Genomic DNA, 16,911 nt, shown 5'->3' with positions numbered 1-16,911 from the left:
AAACACAATTTACATTATCTTTCATCTTTTGCCTAGCTTCTGTAATCCTGACTTTTTTTTCTATCTATATTGCTACCTGTTCTTGATTTCGACGATCAAGGACAAGCCATTAGTTATCCGCGCTCCGACGGGATCTCTTCCAAGCGTAGGTGACGACGCAACAGATAAATATAGCTCCGACGGGGTCCCTTCCGACCAGGACACCCTGGGTGCCGCTCGTTGAATATTGCACACGAGATACTCGGTGTGTTAGATGACAACTTTTAGCATCAACAATAATGTTTGAAAGAACTGTTATGATTTGTTGGCAGAAACAACAGTGAGAGGGTTTGATGGCGTGCTCTGAAATCTGTTATACGGTTAGAAGGTGGCTCTCTGAAACGATGCATCCAAACGAGGACAGCGCTACCCGGAAGCAGCCATGCATCCCGCCCCCTGGACGAGTTCATCTCTGCGCGCTAGACATCCTGGTGCCGGCCCCGAGGCCAAACCGCTGCCAGAATCACCGTCGGCGATAGCGCTGGCGAGCTTCCCGGCCGGGCTTGACCGTGCTCAAGCTTTGACTCAGGTCAACAGGGCCCCGATCCCACTTCCATTGACTGAGGCTAGGTAAAGCTGAGTACAAAAAGGAATTACGGAAAAATAGAGGCCGGGAAAAAGAGTAGACAAGGGAAACTGAATTATTGCTGTATTGTTAAATAGTTGATGAATTGTAAAATGGATAGTCAAATAAATATAGCTCCAGAAATTATGAATCCAACTTTGTTAGATTTCTTGTATTATGCTCTGCCTGTTAAAAAAATCTGCACACATGAAATAGTTGTTGAAATATATGAAATAGAATTAATGTTGTCGATTCAATAACTCATAGTTAATTCATGCCTTGTTCAAAATTGGTCAAACCAATTTTGTTAGCTTCCTTATGATCTGCAATATTTAGCAAAAATACCTGTTAGCATGAATTAGTTGTTTACAGTACCTTTAAACACACAATTTAGATAAAACTTGTAAAAATCGTGGTTAATTCAATATAATTCTAGTTAAGTTGAAACGATTTTGCTAGTCTTATTATGATGGCCTATGTACAGGAAAAATATGAGTTGGTACAGCAAAGATCTCCTTAATGTGAGTTAGTATTTAAGCTGCGTTTTTTAAAGCAGTCCCAAACAACAAGCATGCTTTTTAGACATACCTTCACAAAATTGTTAATAACGTGAACAAATAAACTCCAAATTGATTAATTCTTGTTGCATTGTATTCATACTCAGTGCACTATATCTTCTCCAAATTTCATGCTTATTGGAGCATTTATCATGGCATGGCATCATTTTCATTTCGGTGCATTTTTCCTCTCAATAGACACCGATGTTCCGGAGAGCAATACGTTTGAACCTGTGGAGTTGATCGAAAAGATAACACCTGAGAACAAAGGCAAGAATCTATGCATATTGCACCCTTACTTTTGTGAAGGTTGAGATGGTTCAATTGACTATTATATGTATGTGCCGTAGATGCATGTCTAGGGTTTGTGTATGTCGGGAATGTGATCGGGTAGAATCAAATTGTTTTGCATGTACCTACCTTGGTTAAATTGTTTACCCTTGATCCTTGTAAACCTGAGATGGGTAGAGTAGAAGTCATAGGACATTTGGTCATGATAATTCTTAGCCTTGTTCTAGGTCAACAATAGAAGTCAGGCGATGGAGAGTTGCCATCGTTTGCAAGTATAGGTCCTTTACTTTATGATGGCTATGTTCATATATGGATTTGTTGATACGAGCAATGCAAGGCTTGAGTGAGTGGTAGGGGTATTCATGAACAGAGTCATGGATGCTAGTCCTGGTTAAGCCAATTAAGCACCGTTCGTTGATCCTGTTGATTTAATCACCTTTCTGTACTTTCACATATCCGACTAGGGAAAAGATGAGCCAAGTATCGTAAGTCATCATATCCATTTGACTCATGTGCTCGTAATGTGAGTGGTATGACTTGTGAGGCTCCTAGGGATGTTTGAACGTGGACCTAGGTAGTCTCCGCATGTATGGGCATGTGAACAAACGTTCAGGGTGGGTACGTGAATGGTTTTTATGTGAATTATCGCTTGCAACCAATGAGTTGTATGATGGTGGTCTCATGTTATGTGGGTAAATATGTACTCCTGTATAGGGTGTAAAACTACTTGAATAGCCGCGCTCTTTGTTATGAGCAAGCTTATTGTTCATTAGATGTCATCGTAGAGTCTCAAATGGAATTGAGTACTTGGGTATGTATGGTTTGTCATGGGTAGGTTCATGATAGTCACATGGTTGACATGTGATGAGTGGAAATGCTTATGGAAGTTGGTTATATGTGGGTCAACATCAAATTGGATTTTGTCATATGTTGTTTATACTTTTAATGTTGGCAATTGTGGACTAATGGTGAGGCATAATTGAGTTAGTTGCTAGATGCTTGAGGTTTGTCATGTTTTTATTTGATCAAACTAATGCTTAATTCACTTGTTGATGATTAAAATGTTTATGCTTAAATGTTGTGACTTGTGACCTTTATCTTACTATAACCAAATGTAGCCTCCTTTGCCAGGATATATACCCATATTGTATAAGTCTTATGAATACCTTCATGCTCATCTTGCTTTGTTGATTGTTTTGCAGGTGAAGTGTAGGTGTCGGCTACTTGTAACCGTTGAGAGCGGCAAGGTGATGAGTAGTTTACTATACTACTACTAATCTCGGTCGGTTGCCTTGTAGGCAAATGGCACCATTGGCTTTTGGTTTCTTTTATTTGATTCTTCCACTTTGATTCATGTATAACCACGCTAGATAATGTCACATAACTTGTTAATAACCTTGTCCTTTTAGTAGATTGAGAGCTCATGGAACTCATTCTAATATATAGAGTTCTCTTATTAAATTAGCAACTTGTAACCATTCAATCAAGACTTGAAGTTCAAATTCAGATTTGGACTGAATTTGAACTCTATGTGTAATTGTGATATTGTGATGTACATGCTGATAAAGATATGTGTTAAATAATAGCTCTTCTGGGAATTATCAAGATACACATATCAGGACTATCTAAATTACCTTTGTTTCAATTTAATAATGCATTTGAGTTATCAAATTAATTGAGGTTAAACATATGTCATGCGTTTTGGTGAGTGTATGTTACCTCTCAACTTAAGCGGACAACCAGCTATTCAATTGAACTGAGTGCGATTTGTTGGGTCTCCACACGTCAGCAGCTTGCACTACGCCACCAGGTGGTTGAAGGATAATCATGTAAGGCATCAACCATCCAGCTCGACTGGGATGCGTGTCACCAATACTGGCACCACCGCACGAGCGGCCAGGCTGGTGAGAGGATGGGGGCGACAGGAGTGCTGACTGCACATGGTCTGCAACCTGGGCTTGTCCTATGATAAGGGACTTGGCTCTCGGTGGGGCCACACCACCAAGATACGAGGGAGTGTGCGTCGTGCCAGATCATCATCTGGCCACCTCAATGGGAGACCATGGAACTACCACGTCTGCTCACGACACCGCGCCGGACGCCGGCCACAGGGAGCCTCCCATTCTGAAGGACGCAGAGGCAGGGAGCAATGACATGCGGGTGGTCGACCCATGTGTGGGTTGAGACGATCGTGGACGGACATCGCAGGATAAGCTAGAGCGGCAGGCCGATGGACCAGAGCGGCGGGCCTTCTCGCGTCCACCATGAACTCGCATGTGGATGATGTAACCAGAGTAGGGGTAGGGTTGGTGTAGAGGAAGGGGAGGGGGGGGGGCACCTTCACCACATCATTGTAGAAATCCATCGCAGGGGATGGTTGCCCGATAAAGATGGCAACGGGTAGAGATTACCCGCGTGCCCGCGAGTAAGAAACCCGACGGGTGCGGGTTTGGGTTTCAATACTTGCCCGTGGGTATGGGTGCGGGTTCGATCTTAAACCCGATGGGCAAAATGTCGCGGGTAAGAAAAAGGCATACTCATACTCGTGAACCTGTAAATCCGCTCCAATCACGTTACATGTGGGTCCAAATCACCACTAGGTATATAATCTAGGAGCTTAGGTATATAAATTCATCCTAATTACCCGCAAACCTGTGCTTTGGGCGGGCATACGGACGCGCCTGCGGGTATAAGATACCCGTGGGTAGCGGGCGCGGGTAGCATTTCTTACCCGTGGATGGTAACGTGTACGAGTGCGAGCGTGGGTATAAGCTCGCGGGTACAGGTTTAGGTAGCCTCTATCCGCGGTATTTTACCCGTTGCCATCTTTACTGCCTGGGGACAATGAGGGCTCTGGTGAGGGGTGGTTGTGGGATCGGGAGAGGGGAGGGGGTTGGTGGGAGCTCTCATCGCTAACTCTGTATTGCTCTTTTTTGCTGCAGGTTTATCATCACAAATATAGGAACTGATCATGTAGTTCATAGGGCTAGGTATGTGACTCTCGGTAATCCACAAAAGGTTAGAAAAAATTCCAGTTTTAGAGTATCAAAATAAACTCTGAGTGGTTTATGGTGTCATTAATTGAACTTGAGGCAAAATGGCAAACACATGCATCAAGGGCAAGAAAAAAGGTGATACTGTGCAGATTTCTAACAACTATAAATCGAACATATCTTACAGAAGTAATTATATATTGAAGACCGAGCAAAACGACTAGAGGGGTGAATAGGAGGCTCACTAAATTTTTGGATGGTCTTAATTATCATCCAACACGTCTCTCTTCTAACTTGAATAAGATCACATAGTTACAAAGGAACTATTGATCTAGGAACCAAGCTAGGAAAGCTTTGATGCAAAGCGGAAGCTAGACCGCAATAGGAACCAATAAAGACAGACATTCGAAGCTCCAACGGTCTGACTGTGAATTGGTCTGGTCTGACTGTGGGGGAAACAAACAGATTTGAAAGCTCTGTCTCCTTGGCAGTTTGACCATGGGTCTTGGTAGTCTGTTCACTATCCTTGGTGGCCTGACTCCGGTTTTGGCAGTCTGACTCCTGGCCACGCAGAAAATAGAACAGAAACCCTCTCGAGCCAATGAGATCCATAAGGTGAAATCTAATCAAACAACCTCCAAATTCAAAAATTTGAACCAGAGTTACATCTAGACATGAAGAACCACCACCAAAAATATGCATCCTAGAAGAATATGAAATCATCACAAAGTCCATGATTTTCGTAGAAACTAAGGTGAGGGATGAACAAGTGCAAGAATTCCAAATTTGTGGTGCTCATGAGATAGATGGATCCAAGATCATTCAAGAGATGTTCTCACATGGCTAGCACCTTAGAATTCATCCAAAATCATTACACAAAGAGGGAAACTAAAATCACCAAAAAGAGGCCAAAACCAGGCAAACTAAGTAAAAACTCAACCAAAACACTTGGAGCTTGTGGATCTACAACATGTTCATTAACATATCATCATCAACATCATGGATCCACGAAAGAACAACTTGAATCATGAAATCCAAAGAAATCCAAGAAAATATGTAAAACTTGCAAGGGAACCAACAAAAGGATTAAACTAGAAAAGGAAGCAAAAGAGATTGAGACAAGCACTTCCATGAATTTGTTCTTCCATTACTTCAAGATGAACCTAGATGTAGGATTACTTAGATAGAGTTCACTCAATAACTCACCATGAACACCCCAAAGCAACTCAACACCTAGCCTAATCACCCATCTCTCTTCTCTCTTCCTCTCCTCTCTCCACCTCTCCCGCAAAATCTGAACCAAATGACTTTCTAGAGACTCAAAGAGACCCTAGCACCCTCTCTATTATAGGTCATTTTGGGATATCTTCCCCAAATGCACCTCACTTCCATTACACCCTACCAACCACTAGGGGTATTTTTGTCCAACTATTTCTCCTTTTGATCCAACGCTCAGATCCTGACATTTTCAACACTTTTTCTTCATCTTGACGCAAGCTTTATGATGATGCCATGTGCATATCCATCCATCCCACAGTTTTGAGGCCAAATCGCGAAACCTTCTTGCACACTTCTCAAAGCGTGACTCCACACCGCTTGTTTACATCCTAAGCAAGTCTTTTGATGTCGATGCATGTCACATCATTCCATGATCCTGACCACTGGCAAGTCTCTTTTGGTCTCGCTCCTCTGCCCCCCTTGTCACTTGCACTGGCTCCCACTTGCCTTGATATGGTCAACACACCATCTTCATCAACCTCCATGTGCCTCTTGCTCTCTCCACGAGTATGGTGTGAATTACCCTTGACTTCATCCGGCATCCCGACCGTCCAACCCTAAGCTTCTCGCCTTGTCCTGGCCCTCTCACCATTGACCACCAAGTTGACTCCATTAACCTACACATCATAAGACAATATAACATATATTGTTTTCCTCCAACAATTTCCATTGCCTTTAGCAACTCTAATTAGTCACAAATAATAATCATGCATTGTGATACATAGGCATGATCATGCAATCCCCAAAATCTTGCATTTCAACTTAACACCAAATCAACTTGTGAATTATTCATCTCAAATGCTAAGCCATGGCTTCTCATATATAGTACATGATAAATCATAGTTTGATATATCAAACTACAATTGCACGTATCAAATTGGATATATTGGTGGTGATTGCACTACTCAAACTAAAGACAATATCCAAGGTGTCGATGATTAGTAAACTGCCAATCTCTTGAATACGAGATTAGAGTAGGGGATACTCCCTCTTTTTGAATCATACGTCAGAAAACTGAGATTTATAGATATAGATCGGGATTGCAGAAGGCTTGGGGCTCGTGGAGTGTTGGTTGCTTCTGCTTGGCTTGTTGTGACTTGTCCTCCGCAAGGTCCCCTAACCCTGTATATATAGAATATCGTGTAGCCTCTGGACTCCTTTATGAGTAGGATTCTGTTATCCTTAGATATAGGCCCCATTTGGCATAGCTCTAGATCCAAGATTTCTTGGAGCTGGTCAAACCTAGCTCCAAGAAATCTTGGATCTGGAGCTATGGGTGGATTGAGGGTATTTAGTTGAGCCATCTGGTTTTTATTTTGCACTAAAAATAAAATTTTAAACCACTTTATTTTACCATACAAACTCCAGATCCAGCATGGATCTCGGAGCTGGAGCTATGCCAAATAGGCCCATAGACTTCCTTATTTACAGGATACCCTGGTACATGCTAGCAGTTTCCATACATCTAAGGATTTCTTTCCCAGACACGAATGTATACTCCGAGAATACAGGAAACCCTAGGGGGTTTGTATACATATAGAACATCTGTATATGGTAGTTTTATACTACCCATCGTCAAGCCCCCCATCAGTACATGAATTGAGGTTACGACAGATAAAAACTTAGCCTAGCAAAGAGGGATTCTGATAGGTTGTTTCTTCGAGTGATAACTTGGGTCCCCGGATAGGATTTACGATTAGCTGGGTGTCTAGAAGTCCTCGGGTTGTGTAGTCAGGATTTTGACACCTCCAGGTGACTGCGTAAGCTCCAAAGTAGGTATTCTCGAGTGGAATTCTGGTTCAATAGAGAAATATCATCCCAATCTTTCGAAAGGATGCGGAGAAGTGACTCCTCACTTGATGGGTTTGAAATTTGAACTGTCGCAGCAAATATTTCATGTAGTGGTGAAGTGATTTTTTTTCTTGATAGAGGATCATGATGACATTTGAAAACTGTGTGCGTCCAATGGGGTAGTGCACTAGTTTGCCTGGGATTTTGTTCCAACTACCTCACATGCATCAAAAGAGATTCCAAGCATTAGATGCGATGGAACGCTGGCACAAAAATTTTTGGCCCCGAGTTGTAATAGCTACCTTTACTTGGCTAGTCAAAGAATCATCAAACGCTTCTTTGTCTGCACAAGATCTCTAAGTAGATTAATTTGACCTCCGGCAAACCAAGAATCATTTAGTGGCTAGACCCGTCGTACAACACCTAAAAATGAAGGGTCGCGGTCGTCTCATGGCTCGGAGGTCTTTATAAGCCCAAGGTAGCATGCTTTGTTACCCAACATCGTCTGCTTTAGTCTTCGAGTTTAGCCATGGTGTCCTCATCCTCCTGATCCCGGGAGATCAGGATTAGAATCCAAGTACCAGGATGACCTTTGGCATCTCCACTGGGACCCTTGCCACCATCACCCAAGTCACCTCCACCACCCCACCTCCTTCTCCAGCAGAGTCAGACTCCCGCGTCGAGCTCATCATTGTCTCTTTCGACGATGAGGTGATGGAAGAGGAGGTTGTTGTCAGATCTGCTGCCACCAAGATCAAGCAACCAGATGGAGTTTCATCTGCTGAGCCCTCGACTTCATGTCAAGAAGAGGTGGACTGAGATCTTTTGGAAGAAGAAATATGCCAAGAGGAGACCTTGGTGGAGGAGAATAAGAAGGAAGAGGCGAATGACTCCTCTTCACCCTCTCCCTCTGAAGAAGATAGCAACGGCGGAGCAACCAACTACCACATCAGCTGCTCTGGCAGAAGGAACCTAAAGCGTATACTCTTCTAATAGGGTCTTCTCTTTCTTCCTCTTCCTGCACGGTGTAGGACTAGAACTTGGAACTTCTTTTGGATATAAAGTTTCCTTAGCATGTTAGTTATCTGTTTCAAGAACTTGAAATTTTGCTAATGAATAGTATATTTAATTGAAATGCCTGTGTATGAGTTGGGGACTCCATGAGTGTTAGATACCTAAAGCATTTGACAACTTATCATGTTTAGCATTAATCACTTCTCCCTCTGATTAGTTCAAGAGACATCAACCACTATTCGGGCACATATTATGGTCAACCTTAGGTTCGACTTGAGTGGAAAGCACCGTGGCCTTCGGGCACTCAGGGACACGGTAAGCAACCTTTTCACAACCCGAAGTTATGACTTAGAACACCATCCCTTATCGTTGGAATCCACTTTGTTGCATGCACAATATGTTCCTTTTAGTTTTCAATACCTAGTACCCGTTAAACCCCCGACTGGTTATCTGGAACAGTTCTTGGATAGGCAGTTTAAAAGATGAAAAGTAAACTTCCAGCCACGAGGAATTAGATACCTGGCTAGGACAAATAGTGTAAAGAAAAAACTTGTACTACCCTTTCGTCGTAGAATTTTTTTTTAATAACCTCAGGTGCGCGCGTGGGTAGAGGTACCCTATTAACTGCTTACCCCGTTGCTAGGCATTAAGGTACAAGTGAGAACAGATAAGGTCAAAAGAGAAATTCATGTGACTTTGTAGGATTGATAAAGGCGACTAGAGGGGGGTGAATAGGAGCCTCACCAATTTCTTGGATATCCTATCCCAATTTTTTCACCCAATGCACCTCAAAGCAAAATTGCGGAAACTAAAAACTGAGAGACATAACACACATCCAGCATCTTGCCGAAAACTATAGCTCCAATGGATAAATCTGAACTCTAGGTTTTATATACGATCAATCCAAGTGTCATGGCTATCAAGAACTCGCAAAAAGATGGGAAACACTTAGATCCACTGATTTAGGCACCAGTGAAGACACTCTTCAAGTTGATGGATCTAGAGGTGGGGGATGGTTCAAGACTAAGTCATATAAGAATCTTATCCCTCTAGAAAAAAGAAGAACAACTCCAACACGATGGAAATTGCAGCTCTTCAACACAAACAAAAATCACCACAAAAACCAAAAAACTTACAAACTGCAAGGGAATCAGGAGAGGGAAACTAGAAGGAGATGAACACAAGCATAAGAGTTTACATAAACTTCATTGCTTGCAGAGCAATGCCCTAATTCTAGCGGATTACAAAGTATTTTTGCATACAAAAGCTCTCACCTAACACATAAGCTAAGCATTCCTCTCTCTCACTTCTAAACCCTAGCACACAAGTCTCAAAAGGCTAGCTCAAGAGGCTAGCACAACCCCCTCTTTCTATTTATAGGCCTTGGGAGCTTCCTTAGCCCCTAAGTTTTTTTTGTTCCTTTCTTACCTCCCTCTTCCAACACACTGCTACCTACCACCAAGGGCATTTTCATCCAACTTTTTCCTCGTCCATCGAATGGCCGTGGCGCCTTCATGTCTTAGTTTCGTCTCAACGCAAGCTTCATGATGATGCCACTTGCACCCCCCCTTCCCAGAGTTGTGAGGCCAAACCGCGAAACCGCCTAGCATGCTTCTCAAAGCGTGACTCACAGCCACTTGCTTACACCTTAAGAAAGCAACCCGATGTTGACATGTGTACTCCATCTTGCGATCTTGACCGTCGGCAAGTCTCTCCCGCTCCTGATGCCTCGAGCCACATTGTCACTTGCACAGGCATCCCTTTCACTTGAATTTGTCAACATGCCATCTTCATTCCGCCTTCTCATGCTTTGCTTGATCTCTACCTAAGATCATCCTTGACTCCACCAAGCCTCCTTGATCGCCTGGCACTAAGAGAAAAAAATTGCTCATTTGCCACTCTTAACAAATGCCAATTGCCCACTAAGGCTGACATATAGGCCAACCTGAGTCTATGCAACTAGGCTCGGGTGGCAAATTGGTTGCCACTCCATATTAAGAGTGGCAAATATGCAGATCTCTCGGCACCAAGCACCCTGCTTAGCCCCGATCATCCTGTCGTCGACAGCCAAGTTGCATCCATCACCTGCACATCATAAGACAAGCACACACATTTCTCCAATTAGTCAAACTCAAAAATCTCTATTGAAAAGCTCATCACAAAGAAAACATGAACATCAGATGATCTGGTGTTGCCAACTCTTCATCACCGGACCATCCGGTATGTACAATTCTTTTCTCCTCTAAACTCCTTTTGGAAAAAACTCCGGTGAAGCCTCCGATGTTCACACCTTCAATCATCGGATCATCCGGTGTGTACACATCAGGCAAACCATTTTGCACCATCTCCTGGAAAATGCTCCAGTGAAGCATCTGTTGTGACACTGCTCATCATCGGACCATCCGGTGTGTACAATCACCAGAAACTCCATTTCAACTTCTCCTGGAAAATAGTCCGGTGTGCTCACTCAAACACCGGACCATCTGGTGAACACTTCATATTTTACCTCTGAATTCAAATGCTCCAGCATGAACTTCATCTGAACACTGGACTATCCAGTGTGGTCAAAATCCCAAACACCAGAGCATCCGGTGAGTGTATTTTTCCCGTCTTAGAGACAAACACTCTAACTCCAATATCTTTGGTTACTCTCTATGAGGAACCATCCAAATAGTATTGTAATTAATCACTAGGAGGATCATTATTTATAATCATAACCTTAGTGATTAATCAGAATACCATTCCGGTAGTCCCGGCACATGTTTTATGCCCAAGATCGGAACACATACCTTTCCAACATGCATATCACAACATAGCTTAAGAAAGAGCGATGAATTAAAGTTATATTACAAGTTCTTAAGCATGCAACCATTTGCAACAATTTACACAAAGAGGAACTACGCAACGGAAAAATAAAACCTTAACAACAACAAAAGGAGAGTGGAACCATATGCCCTTAGGCTCCACCTCAAAAGCTACGCCTCACTAGAGTAGGATGCACTACTCTTGCCCACCACCTGCATCAGTGGGCACAAAGTAGCCAAACAACGCATCACCCTCATCAGCAGAACCTGAAAGCGCAGGCATGAGTACGAAGGTACTCGCAAGACTTAAACCATATAGAGCACATATACTTAGCTCGACTCCAAGGATTATGCATTGAGCTGTTAGCAAGAGTAGGCCACAAGGTTAAGTAAAACATATGCGGTAAGCAACCTAGACACATATGTGTGAGCATCTATACTTAACTCCAAAAACAACTACCTTTCTACCCTGTAGACCACAACTTGAACATGTATGTATAGTAACCATAGTACCTCATCGACAAACTACCAACCAAACCATCACACCATAACCTTATGCCACATTCATAAACTCTATGACCGATACAAATGAAACAATAGCATGCTCATGACCGAGAGCGCGGCAATTTGAATTGTTCTTACACCCTGCAGGGGGTACAACTTTACCCACATGACTTGAGGACCATTCAGCTTATGGTACTCACAAAAGTACACACAAGGGGGTACTCGAGTCAACCTTTCTCATACCCGGAACCACCCACTTGCAATGCCCCTATGGCACCAGGGTTACTGTTGGACTCAACACATGCAAACATACATAAAGAATAATTTATCAATTTTAGGCTCCATTTAATTTGAACAAAGGGTGCAGTATGCTTAGATGCTTGCCTTGCTGCTCCGAGGTTTGCCTGATACTTCTTGAACAGAACTCACAGAAGTGGTGTGCCTCGGTGTCAACCTCGATCACACTCGCGTCATGCTCCGGTTCTTTGTTCGCTACTGAAGAACTCATGCAATGATGAGCACGATTGACATGCAATGACAGATGCTCCACAGTGCATGACAAGGTGGAGATGCAGTGCATCATGACATGAGTTTTAAAGCCTCAAAATTTTCTTAATTTGGATTAATGTTAAGCATCTACTCATTTTCCTGGTTTAATTAAGCTTAACACAAAGCTTAATCCTAAATAGGAATTTAATCATGTCTAACATGAGGGTGATTATTTTTAATGATTAGGGAAACAATTATCAAGATTTACAAAATTGATTTCATCAACTTTGGAGTTACCAATATTTAACTATGGATTAATGAAGCTCAAACCTATTTTATTAACCCATGCAATTCAAATATACATTTCATAGCTCCCAGTATTTTTAATATGTAGATAATGATCATACACTTCTAACAATTGGGTTTCAAAATTTTTGGAGCAATATTTATTTTTCTACACATTAAACAATGTTTGAGTCGATTTATCAACTGAACAACAAATCTATTTCGCGATTTTTGAATTAACCGGATTATTCAATGCTCTAAAACCTTTTTGTACCCACGCTGAGCTAGCCACAGCCATGACTGGTGTGGTCGGACTAGTTGACTCAGGTCAACATGACCTTGAGGCCATGGTGCACAGCCGGCCGACTCGGCTGGCTTCGCTGGCGGCAGACTCTGGCCAGCCGAGGGCAGCACGAGCATCAGCGCACCAAGGGGAACCCGCCAGTGGCACATGTCATCGACGGCGAGGTCCGGTGGGCGGTGAGCAGCGGTGCACGGCAAGAACAATACGACGGCAACGCGGTTTGGCGAGCCGACAGCGAAACGGCGGTGAAATTCGGATAACCGAGGGCACCAACAGCTTCTACGCGTGATGGCGAACACAACGGCGCGACTGGCTGCCGATGGGCCCGACGGTGGCTCGGCTGATGACGTGCGTGGTTCGATGGTGCATGGTCGTACAACGGGAGGCACGCCGGCCGCGGGCTAAGCCCAAAATAAAACGCACGGAAGGAAGAAGAGAGCTCGGGGAAGCTCACAGTGGTTTCGAATTGGACGGAGGAGCTGCGGTGAGGCGAGTCGATGGTGAGCGATGGAGGGAACACGCCGGAGAAGAGGCAGGAGTGCGGGGAGCTCGGTCCGGTGGAGGAGAGGGCGAATTCGGTTGGAGAAATCGCGTGAGGAGAGCTCAACGAAGCTCCTTCGAGCTTCTTGGCGGTCGGGCGGGCTCAAGACCGTAGAGCTCTGGTGAATTTGAGCGGTGGGGTGCGTGTGCGTGATCTGCACTGCTCGGCTCTGCTCTGGGCGCGCGCGAGAGGAATGAGGGAGAGCGAGCAGAGAAAGGGGGCCAAGGGGAGATAAGGGCGACGCCAGCACCTCGGGAAGGAGCACGACGCCGTGCTCAACTTACTGGCCTCCAAAGTCAGCAAAATCAGCGGCCACCCAGAGCAGTGCTCGGCGAGAGGGGAGGTGAGAGGCAGAGAGAGGGATGACAGGTGGGGCTGATGAACAGTGACTGACTAAAGAAAATATTATCTCCACTTCTTCTATTCAAAAGAATATCTTCCCATGGTCCAAAAATTATGGAATTTTTTTGTGTGAAACTACAATTCATATGAAACACATTTTAACTAGTTTGACCAATAATGCCTAAGTCAATTTCAATCCAAAATCCTCCAAAAATGCCAGCTTTTCTAACTTGTGGTAATTTTTATGCCTTCAAAATAATTCCCAAAAATTTGGAAAAATTCATTTATATTCTTCATATTGCATGGATTAATTTCTAAAATTATTTCAAACACTATGTTGTATAGCAATATTGTGAGTTGCTTAACAATGTGCCAATTGACATTGATTTTCACAATTTATGTTTAATTGATAATGCATGTTCATAATTCACCAAAACAATTAAGCATGATGCCAATGATGTTTATGATACTTAATGACATGCTTAAGCCATCTGGGCTGTTACACTCTCAAACATAGACAAGCACAACCATGCTTATGCAATACCAAAACTCATAAAACTAAATCAACAACCTTGTCAATCACTCATCACATATAAACCAATGCACATGTCAACTTGGTTTCTCAGACTTCTCAATCAATATGATCTTTATTAATACAAATGTACAATTAGTACATAGACATAGAACTTATGAAGCTGGTCAATGTTCCACGAGTTATAGAGAACTCGACCATCTTCCATTTGTAACTTATATGACCCAGGACGATTGGATTTAACCATCGTATAAGGACCCTCCCACTTTGGGGATAGCTTATTGCTATTATGTTGGTTTTGAACAAGTTGTAGAATGAGAACCCTGGGTTGTATGGATCACTTTTGGACATTCTGGTCGTAGTAGTGTCGGAGAGCTTGCCGGTAATGTGTCGATCGTATGAGCACTTGAGTCCTCTTTTCCTCAATGTTGTTGAGGTCATCCTCTCTTTTCAAAATTTCATCCTTGCCGGCTTATAACTTGACACTGGGAGATTTGATATTTAATTCACAAGGGAGCATAGCTTCTACCCCATAGACCAATAAGAAAGGTGATTCACCTGTCGCCCTGCTAGACATTATCCGGAGTGCCCAGAGTACGTTAGGCAACTCAGACGCCTAGGGTTTAGAGTAGGCGGATAAGCGGTTAAAGACAAGGGTCTTGATTCCTTGTAGCATGAAACCATTGGTCCGCTTGACTTGTCCGTTGCTCTACAGATGAGTCACCTTCGTGAAGTAGACCATAGTACCTAGTCCCTTGAAGTAATCGATGAAGAGCCGTGCTAGAGAACTGAATGTCATTGTCGATTATGATCCTACTCGAGACGCCGAATCTTGTCATGACGCTCTTCATGATGAACTTCTTGGTTGCTTTCCATGTGATCCTCCCTACTAGCTTAGCTTCAATCCACTTAGTGAAGGTATCAGTGGTGATGAAAAGGAACTTGACGCCTCGGGATGCCACCGGGAAGGGCCCCAGAATATCTAGCCTCCATGTCATGAATGTCCACGATAAGAGGATCATCTATAAGGCTTGGGCCTGTTGGTGCATGCGTCCGTTATGGAATTGACATTTGGCACATGTTTTAACCATCTCACTCGCATCATAGAGAGACATTGGCCAATAGAAACCTTGTTTGAAGGCCTTTTCGACTAGGGTTCGGAAAGATGTATGAGCTCTGCACACCCCTCCAAGGATTTCTTTGAGTAGTTCTCTACCTTTCTTTCAAGAGATGCACTTCATGAGCACTCCATGTGCACCTCTACGATAGAGGACACCGTCTACCAAGGTATATATCCTGGATCGATGGAAAAGTTGCTTAGATAGTGCCTTATCCTTGGGTATAACTCGATCCTAAAGGAACTTGTGGATTGGATCCATCCATGCATCCTCGTATTCGAGTGGAGCTACAAGTTCCCCCGCGACCCCTTTTGGAGCGTTGATTCCTAGCGAGCCCCCGAGTTGTTATAGGTCTCATGGACCATCACTCCTTCGGCTGTATCATCTGTAGATTTTATGGACGACTTCGAGAGTCTTTCTATAAAGATCCTGATCTGTCTTAGAGATCATGAGGAGGCTAGTCGGGCAAAACTATTAGCAAGACAATTATCCTTTCTCGGGATGTATCTGACCTCGAGTCCGATGAATTTGTTTTTCTAGCTTCCTCACCTCCACAAGGTAATTTGTTATGGTCTTATCCAAGGTTTAATACTCCTTGCTAACTTGCTTCACCACCAATTGTGAATTCCCTTTCATGAGAAGGCAACGGATACCAAGTGAAGAAGCTACTCGAAGACCAGCGAGCAGACCCTCATGGTCGGGAAGTCTAGCTGCAAAGTGTATTGCAGTCTTTCTCTTGTAGGAGAGATGAGTATTATCCTAGCCCTCGAGCCTTGGAGTGTCAGGGACCTATCGAAGAAGATAGCCCATACATTGGGCATGTTGCTACGACTGTCTTGGGGTTGATTAAGTTTTGTCCACTCAACGATGAAATCAATGAGTACCTGTGACTTGATTGTGGTGCGAGGGACAAAGTGAACATTGAATTCCCCGAGCTCAACAGCCCACTTGGTGATTCGTCCAATGGCATCTCTGTTGTAGAGGATCTTCGAGTGGATAGATTGATGGTATGGTGATGTTGCGCACTTGAAAAATGTACCTTAGCTTGTGAGAGACCATCAATAAGATATATAGTAGCTTATGTATTTGCAGGTAGCATTCCTTAGGACCATGGAGTACTTCACTGAGTAGTATATCAATTTATGGCTCTTCTCTCGTTTGTTGGGCACTTCTCATTCCACCACCAACATTCAACTCACGGCACGTGGTCTAGCTGCTATGTAGAGCAAGAGTTCCTCTTTTGGGTTGGGAGCAACTAGAACAGGGGGAAGAAAGATACCTTTTGAGGTTTTGGAATGCCTCCTCAGCCTCTTCAGACCATTCGAACTTGTCATGTTGGTGTAGTAACTTAAAAAAGAAGCCCCCAGTCTACGAGTCGGGATATAAAGCGGCTGAGAGCTGCCATGCACCTGGTTAGTTTTTGAACTTCACGTACTGACCTGGGGAGATGCATTTCTTCGATGG

This window comes from Phragmites australis, chromosome 16 (assembly GCF_958298935.1).
Source record: "Phragmites australis chromosome 16, lpPhrAust1.1, whole genome shotgun sequence".
Classification (NCBI taxonomy): Eukaryota; Viridiplantae; Streptophyta; class Magnoliopsida; order Poales; family Poaceae; genus Phragmites; species Phragmites australis.
Note: the sequence above shows the minus strand (reverse complement) of the source record.